Source organism: Otolemur garnettii, unplaced genomic scaffold, assembly GCF_000181295.1.
Source record: "Otolemur garnettii isolate 467f Iridium unplaced genomic scaffold, OtoGar3 scaffold00113, whole genome shotgun sequence".
NCBI classification, from domain to species: domain Eukaryota; kingdom Metazoa; phylum Chordata; class Mammalia; order Primates; family Galagidae; genus Otolemur; species Otolemur garnettii.
This window is the reverse complement of record NW_003852508.1, coordinates 6,336,656-6,351,067: the sequence shown is the minus strand read 5'-3', so window position 1 is coordinate 6,351,067 and position 14,412 is coordinate 6,336,656.

Below are 14,412 nucleotides of genomic sequence, written 5' to 3'. Positions count from 1 at the left end.
AAAAAAAAAAAAAAAGAAAGAAAAGAAAAAGTATCCCATGTACACAGCCCTACTTTGAAACTAATTCATAGCTTTTATAGGAATGTCATAACCTAATTATAGCCTTAGAATATGGGAAGGGGTTGGGAGAGGGAGGTGAGGGGGGTTGATTGGGGAGGGAAGGTGATTGGTGGGGTCACCTCTATGGTTTATCTTACAAGGGTACAAGTGAACCTTTCTAAATGCAGAGTATGAATGTTTTAACTCAATAACTAAGAAAATGACATGAAGGTTATGTAAACCGGTTTGATGAGAGTATTTAAAAATGTATATGAAAACAGCACACTGTACCCCATGATTGCATTAATGTACACAGTTATACTATAAGAAATTTTTTAAAAAGAATGAATAAAGATAAATACATTCAGAAAAGAAATCAGATGATCACTGCAATGAAATATTAAGCAATAATAATAGTAATAATGTGAAGAAAGTAACACATTGTCAGATAGAAGTAGAATACTTCTATATCAAATATAGAATACTTTGATCAGTTAACTTCTTCTTATTTTGTTTTTTCCAAAGTCTCAAAAAATAGACAACTAATATTTATAAATAAAAGTAAAAGATAATTTCAAAAAAATAGATCATGCCAAATCTTATAGACAATAGAAAAAGAAATACTTCAAAATCATTCTACTTAATCTGGATACAACTGATATTAAAATTTGAGAAAATACATTATTATAAATGGGAAATCACAAACATATTTTACTTATAAATGAGGATGTAATATGATAAACAACATATTAACATGTTGAACTAAAAATTAATGTTTAAGTAATGTACTTTGGTCAGAATTAAATGTAATTTAATGGGAATTAGTCACTATTCTTTTTTCTTTTTTTTTTCCTTGCCCACACCCCCTCCCTCCTTCTCTGTCTGGTCTCCCCTTCCCCCATGCCCCACCATGTCATTAATTGTCTCTATTTGTCCTCATATCGAAGTTGAATACATAGGATTCTTACTTCTCCATTCCTGTGATGCTTCACTAAGAATAATGTGTTCCACCTCCATCCAGGTTAGTACAAATGCTGTAAAATCTCCATTATTTTTGATGGCTGAATAATATTCCATGGTATACATATAGCACAGCTTACCGATCCATTGCTGGGTTGAAGGACATTTAGACTGTTTCCACATTTTAGGGATTATAAATTGGTCTGCAATAAACAGCCTAGCACAAGTGTCTTTATAATAAAAGGGTTCTTTTTTCTTCTGGATAGATGCCTCATAATGGGATTACAGGATCAAATGGAAGGTCTAAGTTGAATTCTTTAAGGTTTGTCCATACTGCCCTTCCAAAAAGGTTGTATTAGTTTGCAGTTCCACTAGCAATGCAAACGCGTTCCATTCTCTCCACATCTGCGCCAGCATCTGCAGTTTTGAGCTTTTGTGATATAGGCCATCCTCGCTGGGGTTAGATGATATCTCAGGGTGGTTTTAATTTGCATTTCTCTGATAATTAGGAATGATGAGTATTTTTTCATATGCTTAGTAGCCATTTGTCTATCGGCTTTAGAGAAAATTCTATTCATATCTCTTCCCCATTGATGTATGGGATTGCTGGGTTCTTTTCTTGTAGATTAATTGAAGTTCTGCATAGATCCTGGTTATTAGACTTTTGTCTGATTCAAAATATGCAATTATCCTTTCCTATTGAGTAGGTTGTCTATTTGCTTTGGTTGTTATCTCCTTGGCTGTAAAGAAACTTTTCAGTTTCATTAAATCCCATTTGTTTATTATTGGTGTTGTTGCTATGGGCGAGATTATTTTGAATTTCAAGTCTCTCTAGCAGCATTTCTTCCATCTGCCCTTGTTCACTTTCAGCTCACCCTTTCATATCAAATCCCCAACTCAAGCTCACTTCACCAACAAGACCCAGGGTATTAGACAGGACAATTTTTGAATACACACTTGCCTTCCTCTGTACTTTTACTTCGCTTCCTGACTAGAGGTTCCACTGTACTGTATTTTCTACGGTATCTAATCTATCCCTCTCAGCAACTTGAGCAAAGTGAAAGAGACAGAGGGGGAAAGAACCTTTTTTCATGTGGTTACAGAAAAGTCACAGGAAAGGCTCTCGTTGGTCAAACATGGGTCACTATCTAATTATCTCTGTACTGTACTGTAGCGAGGGGGATACCGGGCTTTGGTGGGCAAGTCTCCATCATGTTTCCAAGCCTAAAGTCACCTCAGACAAATGGAATAAAAATGGGACTGTTACTCAAAAGGAAAATCTGGGTACTACGTGCAGAAAGGGAAACAGATGCTGAACCAGCAAACACAATGTTTGTCTACTCCATCTCCTAAGCAAATTTTTTTATCCTAAGATGTAATTAAAACTATATATAATTTAGTATATCTCTTTAAACCATACATATATTTTGAAAGCTTACACAAACAAGAAAGGATGAATAACCTCATAGAAAATGGGCAGCCTACAAAACAGTTTATAGTGAAAAAAATGTACAAACACCCAGAAAACATAGAAAAAGATGTTGACAGTGATTATAACTAAAAGACATCTACTACATGCAAGGACATGAGAAATATTCTTTAATAGAAGTGTAAATTAGTGGAAAAGGATCTGTCAAATAACTATCAAAATTAAAATCTGTGGTTCAGCAAGTCTGCTGCTAGAAATTTATCTTAATGATATACTTGCAAAAATTCTTCATAACATATACATGGAAATATTTACTGAAATATAATTAAATTACAAACAAACTAACCAAAACTGAAAACAACCCTGTGTCCATCAATAGATGACAAGATAAATAAGTGATATATTGTATGATGAAACATTAGGAGGACATTAAACAGAACTAAGCAGATATATGTGATTGGACAATTAAATTTATGAACTCATTCTAGAAAAAGTGCTACATACCTCATTGCTAAATACTACAGTCACCTCCAAAGTCCTCCCCTTGGCCATATCTGACCACAGTGGTATTCAGCAATTAAGTATGCAGTACTTTTTCTAGGATGAGTTCATGAAATTAATTGTCAGACCTCATATGACAACAGCTCTTTCCATTCCAGAAAGAGTTGAGAATTGCTCTGGAAGGTGAACTAGGCACTGCTGTTGGTGCATAGGTTTCCAAGGAGAGCACTTTGAAGGTGCCTGCAGTAATACTCAGCAATGAGGTACGCAGTGCTTTTTCTAGGATGAGTTCACGAACCTAATTATCTGACTTCCTATTTGTGGAAAGAGATCTGGATACAGAAGTGGAGAAAAGCAAATGCAGAATAATGTGCTTAGTTTCTTACATGTGAAAAAGAAAAAAGTAGATGACTATATGTGGGAATATAAATAGATTTATGGAAATAATAGTTAATAGTGATTACCTTGTAAAAAGGGAGAAAGTTTCCCACTTTCGATATGACACCCTTCTCTACTATAACCTTATAAATGTGTTATTTTTGTTTCTAAGACTCTCAACAGGGATTATGTAGTGGGAAGATTACACATCTTTTTTATATTTTCTTCTTTATACTTTTCTGATTTATAAAAAAACCAATGTGTGTTATACATTTAAATTATACACTTGAAGAATAACTTGATGATATATTAACAAACCATAAAATAAAACATAGTAAAACACAAAAATTTAAAATTTGCTGTGTAATAGGCAATGTACCAAGGCCTTCATATGTATGTATACACACACACGTTATTTTATTCAGTCCTCAAAACAACCCTATGAAATGAGTGCTTTTCTTATTCCCATTTTATAAATGAGCTGTATGGGGCTTCGAGAGTGACAGACCAAGGTGTAAATCAAACCACTCTGATTCTAGAGCTAGTATACTTCCAAGGTGCAATTTATTCTAAAAATGGAAATACTGCCAAAGAAACTATCTGTCCACAAGCCTACACTGTGGAAGAATAAGCATTGTCCTGTATGTTACTGAGGCTATAAATGATCTCTTAACACTTCTTTTAAGTTCTGTGCCCTAAACGGATTCTATAGAATTGAGGTAATAATAAATCCTCACCTTCCGCAGGATGGAGACAATCAAATATGGTTTTAAAACCATAACATTGAAAACAATGTAACCTAAACATCTGTACTCTCATATCAATCTGAAATAAATAAACACAGTGTTCCTCAAATGTAAGGTACTATCAGTATGTAATAAGCTTCCCAAAGGACTTCAGGCTGATAGAATTAGTAACTGTGTCCTTCTGAACTAAGCCAAGGCCATCCACTCTGGAGAATAAGCAGTTTTAGCTGCCTTTACCTGGAGTCCCACAGGGATTCAGCTTCTTACAGAGTCTTGAGGCCAGACTATGAGGTAATAGTCTGATCCTCATTCTGAAGCACATAAAACCCAAGGAGGTTAACTAATTTCCCTAAGGTCACACAGAAGTCACTGGTGAAGTTGGAATTGAAACAGAAGTTTCTTAATTTCCAGCCACTGCAGTCGTCCCAAGACAAGGCTCTCATGGAATAAATTACACATTGACACAAGGGCACTTTACAATTCCATGGAGATGAGTCCCCAGAAGCAAAATATTTCATTTTAAATTGAAAAATCTCAGACTTACAAAAGACTGATGTCTTCCCCAGCTTTCAAATTATGCATCTCAGGGGGAAAAACAATCTCTCTGGAAAGTCTCCTAAATATTCTACCTAACATAGCTCAGCCTGGCGACATACCTAAAAGACTGTTAAAGGACAATGAGAACTGCTTTCTGGCATACGGATGTCTGAGGATTTGTGGAAAAGAAGGATTCTCCCTGGCAGCATTGATTTGGTATGTGATGTATATGTGTAGAGAGCTATAGGAGGAACCCCATGAAAAACCTGAGGGTAAGAGCTAGAGAAGTCTGTTCAAGGTTAGCAGTTCCTCCTAAGGGTCACTAAGCTCCGATCCCTAAATAGTGAGGCCACTTTACAAATCATTTAAAAATTGATTGAAAACAATTCAAAGGAGGATGCTGAGTTAAGCACAAGTCCACCTTGAAAAGTCGGCATCTAGCAGTGGTAATGCTAGCAGACATCCAGGTGGAACATGAAGGGAGGATGCTGTTACACGCCCACGTGGTTACTCTGGAAGGAAAGCAGGAGATTCCATCTCCTTCCCCTCCCCAGTCCTCCAAACCTAGCTCTCACAAATAAATAAATAAATATGAGAGAAAGAGAGAGAGAAAGAGAGAGAGAAAGACAAATAATTAGGAGCAATTAGGAGGCTCCTCTCCCCCTGGTGTAAACAGTATGTCCCTGGCTACACAATCCAAATGTGGTTGGGCAGCCTGCCATTCTCTCACCCAGGACCATTTCTGCAAAAGGAAAACGCCAATCTCATTCTAAAAGCCTGGAAAGTTCTGTGGATTTTACCCAAGGTTATGGAGAAACAGAGGAAGTTTACCTCACACTTAGGTATTTAAACATTTATTCCTTTCTCCAAATTTCTACTTTATACAACAGTTGCTAGAACTCTCTCTGAAGAATAGCCTCCAGACAAGCTCTCCTTCACTCCTCAAGGTTCTTTCCAATTTTCTTCCTGTCCTGATTCCTTCCCTCTTGTGTTCCCATAACTTTGCCTCAGAAGACTTTCCCCTCCTCTCTGTTTGACCCTGTGAATTAGCCAGCAAGGTGGACAGGTAGAGTCAGAGGCCAAGAGAGGGAGAGCCAAAGCCAGAAGTACGACCAGAGTCCAACTCGGTGAGAAGGGCAGACTCCCATGAACAGGAAGGGCCTGAAGCCGAGGCAGAGCTTGCCCTGGTAGCCCACCAGGCTGGAAGTCTACCCTCCTGCTCCCCAGTTTCCTAGAGTAGAAATAATAATAGTATAATGGGATAGAAACAGTAACTGTAAATTTAGTTGATATGTGTAAATGCTTAGTACAGAGCCCAGCACTTGGTGTGTGCTCCATTATTATTATTCCCCATGCCTTGGTCCTCCTGCTTCCTGTCTCAAAGTCTAACGTAGCTGATGGAAGGAAAAAGTCATTAGTTTGCTGCCTTGCTGCTCACACTACAGCTAAGAACTAATTTTCTTTTAAATTCCAATCTGTCCCAGTCCTACTGTGTGTCTAGAATGCAGCATGCCACACACAATGTGCTCTGTGAATTTGAGAACAAATGAACCAGTCTGTATCCTGATTAATGAATGAGTCCACTCATCACATACTTGGAGTCACAGCAATGTCATATCGCTAAAAATGTTTCTAAATGCTTGCTCAATTCCTGATCACTGTCAAGGAAGAAAACAGATCTCAGGACATGCTTTGAGTAGCTGCAGTGTGTGGCTAGCTGCTGACAGAGCTCTAGCAGGCTGGGTTACTCTGACTTCCAGTGATCTTTGAAAATGGCCTCAGAGACAGTAAATACATCGCTACTCATTTCTCCAGAGCAGAAGTCTGCTCACCTAATAAGAAAGGACACTAAGAAAGGGGCTTCCAAGAGGGTGGGAGGAAACCTGGCCTACTGAACCTAGAAGTCTGGAGGGCCCTAAGGATGAAGTAACCAAGGTAACCAATGACCAATAGAAAGAGATAATCAATGACCAATAGAAAAGGGCAAAACTGCCGGGAGGTGCAGAGACGCCAAGGAGAGGGTTGCAGCCAAGTTCAAATGGAGAGAGTATTTATACCCTGTGTGTCTCTTTCACCTCTGCTCCTTCATGAGAGGGACTTGCTTCCAACTCTTTTTGGAAGTGCACTAAACTTTCTTTGTTATTCCTAAATAAAATTTCTCTTGGTTACTCTGAAGCTGTGTAGTTTGCTTTCTATCCACACTGCCCATTTTATTTTCACTCTAGTCTTATTTTCAGTTTCCCCATTTTTGCATTCAATGGTGCTAGTCTGGCCCTCTCACTGCCTTACCTCTGTTGAACTTTCAGGTCAGCTGGGTTCTGGAACCTCGGACCCCGACCCCCAGCACCTATCAAACTTCCCTGACCCTGTTTCCATCTCAGGCCCAGGTCTACACACTCTGTGATGTAAATGGTCAAACTCCGCCTCCCCATGCTCCCCACACCTCCTTCCCAGCGCAGCCTGGGGCAAGAAGCCCTAAAGCAAAACAAATCCCACTCCCAGAAAGGCCACCAGACAAATTCATACATTTGTGTTAGAGACATGGCAGGGAAAAGGAGACAGAGGGGATAAGGAAGGGAATTGAACTGCAAAGTAGTACTAAAGGAAGAAAAATGGTTGATATAAAGAAAGATCAATGCTGAGATTGCATGCTGCCAGACCTGTCAGGGGACACCATGTGGTAATGATCCTTACACAGAATGCATATGAATAAAAACACTAAACTGTGTAGACAAAAAGACTGGAGTAACTTCACTCACAGTGGGAAGAGTGTTTGTGGGAGAAAGGTGAGGGATAGAAACCGGTTTAAGCTGGCATCCTGGAGGGCCCGTAGACAAAAGTCAGGCGCTCAGACCCCTGAGTTGCAAACACCACAGGGTACAGAAGCCTTGGGGGTTAAACTGGACATTAAGCACCTCAGACTCAAGAGCTAACGTTCTTAAGCTTGTACATGGACTGCCAGAGCTCTGATAACACACTGCTCACAGGGATGGTTAGCAACACCCTAAAAGTTCAAACAGAATGTTTAGCAATTAAAGATTCAGATCTGACTGGGCAAGTCTAAGGAAATTGGGATCAACAGAGTCATCAGTTACCTTCAAAGCTCCGTAGCCGCTCTCACTCCTGTTTTGTGATTTTGTGACTACAGGACACTTGTTTCCTTCTGTTTTGTTCCTACTTCCTCATTCTTTACCTCCACTGTAAAGTACTTTTTCTCTCTATAATTAACTTTGCTCCTTGAAAGCCCCCTGAGGCTTTTGCTTGGCAACACTTCTTTGCCATTCTTATGCACATGGCGTTGCTGCCTCTCCAGCACCCCCTGTTTCGGCATAACTGATAACTGAGTGTGAGTGTGTGTTTTTCTTGTGTAGCCCCCGCGCTGGGCCATCCACTTGGCTGGAACAGCAACAAGTGTTGACTTTGTTTTGTGAGACTAAAGGATTTTTTTCCTCAGATCTACTGTATTTAAAGTGTTTTCCTTTTTTTTTTTTATCGTTTTCTAATGGAAAAGCATTTTATATAGGAATCTACTTTCTGCACATGACCCTGATCTACCCACATAAAGTCTAGCTTTTGAAAATTGTTTTTGTGAACAGGGATTCTGTTCTCTTCCCTCTGAAAATTGCTAATGAGCTATGGGCCACAGGGGCTATGCACTTAGGTGGGTGAGGGAGTCCAACACAGAGAAAACTCCCTGTGATACTGTGGAGACCCTTATCCTGGAACCAGGGCCAGGCTGCCTTTTACCCTTTTCAGAGACAACTTGTACTGACAGTTGGGGTTTATAACTCTAGGCCCACTTAAACTGCCAAGAGGGAGCCTGGGAGGGAGCACTCATTTGGGATTCATTTTAGGCCTTTTAAGCATTTGCCCTGGCAAAGAGAGGTTCTGTTGGAGATTTTGTGTTCATTTACTTTTAAATGGCACTCCTCTCTCTTCCAAAACTCACTTTTCTCATCGTCTATGAATATAATGTCCTCAAATAAATGACAAATTTCAGGTACACATAACTGCTTTGCTATTTACAGAGCATTTGCAATGTAAATAAAATGAGCTCAAGAGTATTCTTGTGTAAAGTGCTAACAAATATTTGTTCTGCTGAGGAGAGTCCTGGCCCACCCAGCCTGGATGGCTCTGGCTGGCCAAGAACATCCTCTGCTAGGGCCCCCAGGCCTCCAGCTCTGTGCTCCCCTCACACCTTGGCAGCCACTACAGCTGACCTCCTAACTGAGTGAAATTTAAAAAACAGTCACAAATGGATATTCAAACAGCTTCGTAGCTTCAACTCATCTCAGAGTTTGTTATTCTAAAGCAAAACTTAGCTTAGAAATAAAATTGTGTGCTTTGCTTTATGTGTCTACACATCGTTCAGGAGCCCCCACTTGAAGCTGGCTATTCCTCTGTAGTGATGACCAGTGTCTGTCAAGTTTCGACCCTTCTCCTGAGCTTAAGGAATCCTAGGGTAGTGCCACCAAAAGCCACAGTGACAGAAAATGATAGAAGTAATTCTCTGGATGACACAGTCTGGGCACAGTCTGATGTGTGGGGAGGAAAGGGATAAGAAAAAGAAGGGAAGAGCCGTCCACCGAGAAACATCAAAGTATCGCAACTCTTGGATGGCCTCCCATTACTCTGAAGAGAAAGACAAAACTCAGGGTTGGGTCCTCCCAGGCTACTGTGATGTTGTCCTCCCCCCATGGCTCCATTCTGTGCCCTTGTCCCTGCCTCTCTAGGACCTAGCCATGTTCATGGCACTCTCTCCCTGACCAAGACTGCCTCTTCACCCTCCACCTCATTGTCATTCCCCTCTTTGCCTGTTACTTTTAGGTCTCAGCTCAAGACTGGCTTCCTCAGAAGGCCTTGCCCTGTCTTCCCTGTCTAGTTCAAATCCCCCTAGCATAGGCTCTCAGGGGATTTTGTACCTCTTCTGGCTACACTTGTCATTGTGAGTATTTGATAGTCTCTCTCTCCCCATTAAGTTGTAAGCTCTTGTGGGCAAGAGTTGGAAATATTTTTGCTTATCATTGTGCCTTAAGCAGTGGCCGGGGCATAGTAGGCATTTAACAAGTATTGAATGAATGAATGAGGTTAGGACTCAACTCAGCTTATCTCTGTATGTGTCCAAAGCATGTTTTCTTAGCCATTATGGTAGCATGAGAAAAACAGCTAGTAGGGAAGAATGTAGGTCTATAGGCTCAGCTACCAGCTAGCTATGCAACTTAACTCAAAGCTTCATCGAAAAATGAGGATAACATCTACTTTATAAGATTATCCATAGAAGTACTTAGCCTGGCCCATAGTAAGCACACAGTGAAAAGTAACTAAAACTAATGTTTTGCAAACTCTCCTCTTGATAGCTCCAAAATATTCAGAGCTGTATCTGAGAGATTCTCTGTCTGTCTGTCTCTCTGTCTCTGAGTCTCATCTCCTCCCATGCTGCTGAAGTATATGTGCAAATACACTGGTTATGATGCTATGACCCTGTCCATCACACTACACCACAGTCTCCCAGCATGCACACACACACACACCAGACATACTCTGTGGCAATGTAATCCTGAAGAGTTTCTGGTTCTCATGGTATTTGGCTGGTCATTCCTTTAATGTAAATCTAAAAGACAGAAAGAAACATACCAAATCCTCATTTAACTTTGAGAGGTGTTTTTAACTTTTACCCTTTATTGTATATCCAGTTAATTAAAAAAAAAAAAAGGCAAACTAATGGAAAATGAAAGAAAAAGCATCAATAAGAAAAACAGAGTTTATTTGGCAATAATATAGAAATACCCTGCCCAAGCATACAACCTGCATGAAAATACATTAAGAAGAGATCCAAAAAAACTACGAGGTCAAAGTGTGTAAAAGTCTTGTTTTTTTTTCAAATTTGTAAATTTACAAAAATAATTTTTTGTTAACTTAAATGTGAAAGAGACATTCCAGCTTATACACATTTTTGGAGCATTCTAGCAACACACTTGTCAACTCCAGGGACAAACTGTCAATATTCCATATCAGTTTCCTTAATTGAAATAGCTAGTGGCAGCAGAAAACTTGAGTTTAAAGCCCACGGATTTTCCTATTTGCTGTTGAAAGGGCCCATAAACATATGTATCTTTGCAAAACTATCATGTGTTTTCAACTTCCTGAAGAATTCTTGTAAAATATAACTGAACCACATTACTCTCTGTCCTGAGCTTTTATTCCACTAATGGACAAATTGGGAGGAGGCTGAGAACAAATGTGCTATTAATTACCCAGATGGCTTTTTAATAGAAACTCAGATTATTCTTTAGCCACTAAACATTGTCCAGAAATTTCTTAATAATGCTGGTGTGCAAGGCATTCTTCCCAGGAGAATAAAGATCTCATTGACCAGCAAGCTCAGTTATGTCAGGTTAGTTTAGGAGATAGTAGACAAAGAGTGGGTATTGTATAGACCAGAGAGAATGACATGCCGTATCTGAGCTGCCCAGTCTCCCCACCAATGACAGATTTTCTAATTCACTGCAGATTCTCACAAAACTGGGTGGTCAGCTTTGGAGAGAACCAACAGTGGGTCTATTGATTCTGGGTGGGAGCAACATAATTCTGAATTAACCTGAATTGATTCATACAACAAAAAGTCTTGGTATCGGATTAAAATTAGGATTAATACATTAAATGTTAGGTCATAATGTTAAGTCCTAGCACTGAAAGACCTACATGAAGTACGTTAAAGCTAATGCAGGCAGATATTTTCACCAGAAGATAGTTTTTACTTTTAGACTCTAGAAATACATCACTCAAAATTCACGGGCACAGATGAAGTCTTTTGTGAATCTGTGTGTTGTGTTATGGTTTTGCTGTGTAGGTCATAAACAGTCGTTTTGAATTTGTGTCTCTTTTCTTAAGTTTATCATATATATGGGGGAGGGCTTTCATCTGACATGCTAATGGCTGAAAGACAGCCTGGCTCATTATTTGTTCCTGTTTTTGGAAAGTTATCTTGCCAGGGGCAAAATCTGCTGCTGCAAGCTTTCCAAGCAGACAGCAATTAACTTTCACCACGCGCTTCAGCTTACACATGCTCCTACTAAATCAAGGAGGATGCAAACTACCATTTTGAATATGTTTTCCCAACCACTAGAGGAATATTTTTATATTGAGGAAAATAAGAAGAGATCTAAATTCCTTACAGTTTCCTGGAGTACCCAATTATTTTAACATAAAAATTTTAAACCCTCTTAATTTTCAAATCATATTTTAAAAATCCAAATAGCTATGTCTACAGAAAAGAGTATGAGCATGTGTTGCAAATAGTGCTGCTACAACCAAGCAAAACAGTTCACAAATGGGCCTAGGTAAAAATAAAGTATTGGGAAGAAGTAAAAATCAGTGTGATATTTTCTTGGAGTATTCATTTTCTTAAATATTTTAACATCACTTCTGTATTTTCCCCTTATTGCATATGCTGTCTTAAAAATAAAGATATAAAAGTTTGAAATGGCTTTTTACAATCGTTTAACACATTCAGGAATACTTTTTTTATTTTAAGATATGTAGTTTTTGCACTTGAATCTTGATAGTTTATAAAATAAACCTGAGTCTTTCTCTTTATCTTGACCTTTCTTCTGTTCTTGTGTCACATGTCCACCCTAAGGGCAATCAGTCAATAAGAGAATTTTTTAATATATTTGAGAAAACTGTTCTCAGTGTGTTTCTGGGTGCTGAGGCTTAATCACACTGTCACTTAAAATCATCGCTTATTAGCAATCCTCATCCACTTATGCAGGATATATTTTCAGGTCTTCAGATAGGCCTAATCATAAACAACTTATGATTTATAGTTTGGGTTTGGAGTTTAAACTGCCAGGGGCTTTTTGCCAAGTCTTACTAACTGAAATACAGTTTTCATTTCCATTTTCCACTTTGACCCAAGTTTTTTTCTTCATGCTGTCTCGTGCCTAGATTTCTAGCACCTGCACACTGGCCCCTGGTGGCAGAAATTAGACCCCGCAAAGCATTATGAGCTTTCAATTATAACTCTCCTTGAGCTGAAAAGTCCCCCCACTGGAACTGCTCTATATTAAAACACATTGGTCCTTTATCCCATTCTCAGAGACTTGATAGGTAATTCAGTCAACTAATTAAAATAAGTTGTGAATGTGAATTTCATTCCCTTCCCGGTGTTGTATGGTAAAACAAATCAGTTTTTCATACTAACTGGAGAGAGGAGAAACTCTTGAGCAGGGGACATTCACAGGCAAATCATATCACAGTGGCGTTTCCTTCAACATACCCTCAGGACTGAATCAGTGATGCTTCCTAGACTCCCGCAATAAGAACAGAGACTTTACAATCAGGCCTCATTTTAATCTTGACTTCCGTTTACCAGCTGTGTGGTCTTGGACAAGCTACTTAACCTTCCCTACAGTTCTCAGTTTCCCCATTTGTAAAACTAAGATAGTGACAGTTTATACTGAAGGACTGTTGTGGGAATTAGGCACGCAAAGTGCCTGGAATACAAGTTCTCAATCAACATTAAGCATTACTGCAAATGAAAAGACATGGAGGCACTTATATTTATAGTCCTTGTTTTGTTTTGAAAATTATGCTTTCAGGATGTGCCTAGTATAAACGACATATGGGAACAAAAGGACAAAAATATAATATTTGAAGTCAAGATTGACCCCAAAAGATCTGAATCCTATAAACGACGTATCTATACCATCTGCTGCATCACAGTCAGGAAAGCGCAGCTTAGATTTAGAGGGTCTCTCAGCCAGGCTGGAACCAGAGCACTAAATATAAAATAGCATGTCTGTTTTTCAATTGTAGTAAGTCCGTAAGTCTGTGGGCTGCTGCTGGCCGTACCTTCCAAAAGAATGCTAGTAAGCCTAGAAAGCAGACAGCTCTGACAAATGGACAAGTGTTCGGGAGATGTTTGTTTACACAGACGTCTTCTACACTGTAAATAAGATAATAAGAATGCACACGTCTTTGCAGCAGTCATAAAAGCTAGAATGGAGTTAGGTACTGTCTAGACGCCTTTGATCAAAAAACAGAGATTAGTGGTTGCTGAATTCACTAACACAATTTTCTTTCCTTTTCTCCAATTATTTCTATTTTCAACCTTCACTTTTAGGATTTAGTTACAGCATCTTGCACTGCTTAGTCAGCAGACATGTGCCATTTGGGGAATGCCATGATCCCCTTTTGCAAAATTAAATTTTGAAGCCAGAAGTGTCAAGTTTCATTTCTCATTTAATGTAATTCTATGAGATTTTACTCAGCATTATAAGACCAAGTCAGTTTCCACTGTTCATCAGATGTTTTCAAGCTTTAGGCATACACCGACTCATGCCCAAGGTCTCGCTATCAATTATTTTCCCAAGCACCACTCACGATTAACCTTTTCCAGTTAAGTAAATACTTGTTAAACATGGAGAGATGATGAACATAAGGTTAAGAGATTCAATATATACAAATTAACAATGAGAAAGTATTACAGTGTAAATTATACCAAAACATCACTATAACACTTTTTAAAAATCATTAAGTGTTTCTCAAAAAAGTAATCAATGTCCAGTGCCGCACTGGCAGGTATTTTCTCTTATTACATCGTCCTACCTAATGTTGTTTTTCCTACATATCAAGATTTAATAACAGATCCTTCATCTTAGATGGCCAAGCATTTGCTGTTTTCATTAGAAGCTCTTTCATTATAAGACAATCTCAACTATAAGACTGCCCAAGAACGTGAACCCAGAGAGCAGTTTTACAGACAGATTCTGTGTATATGCTTGTATGCCAGGGAAATGGGGTAAAAAGTGATGACCTTGT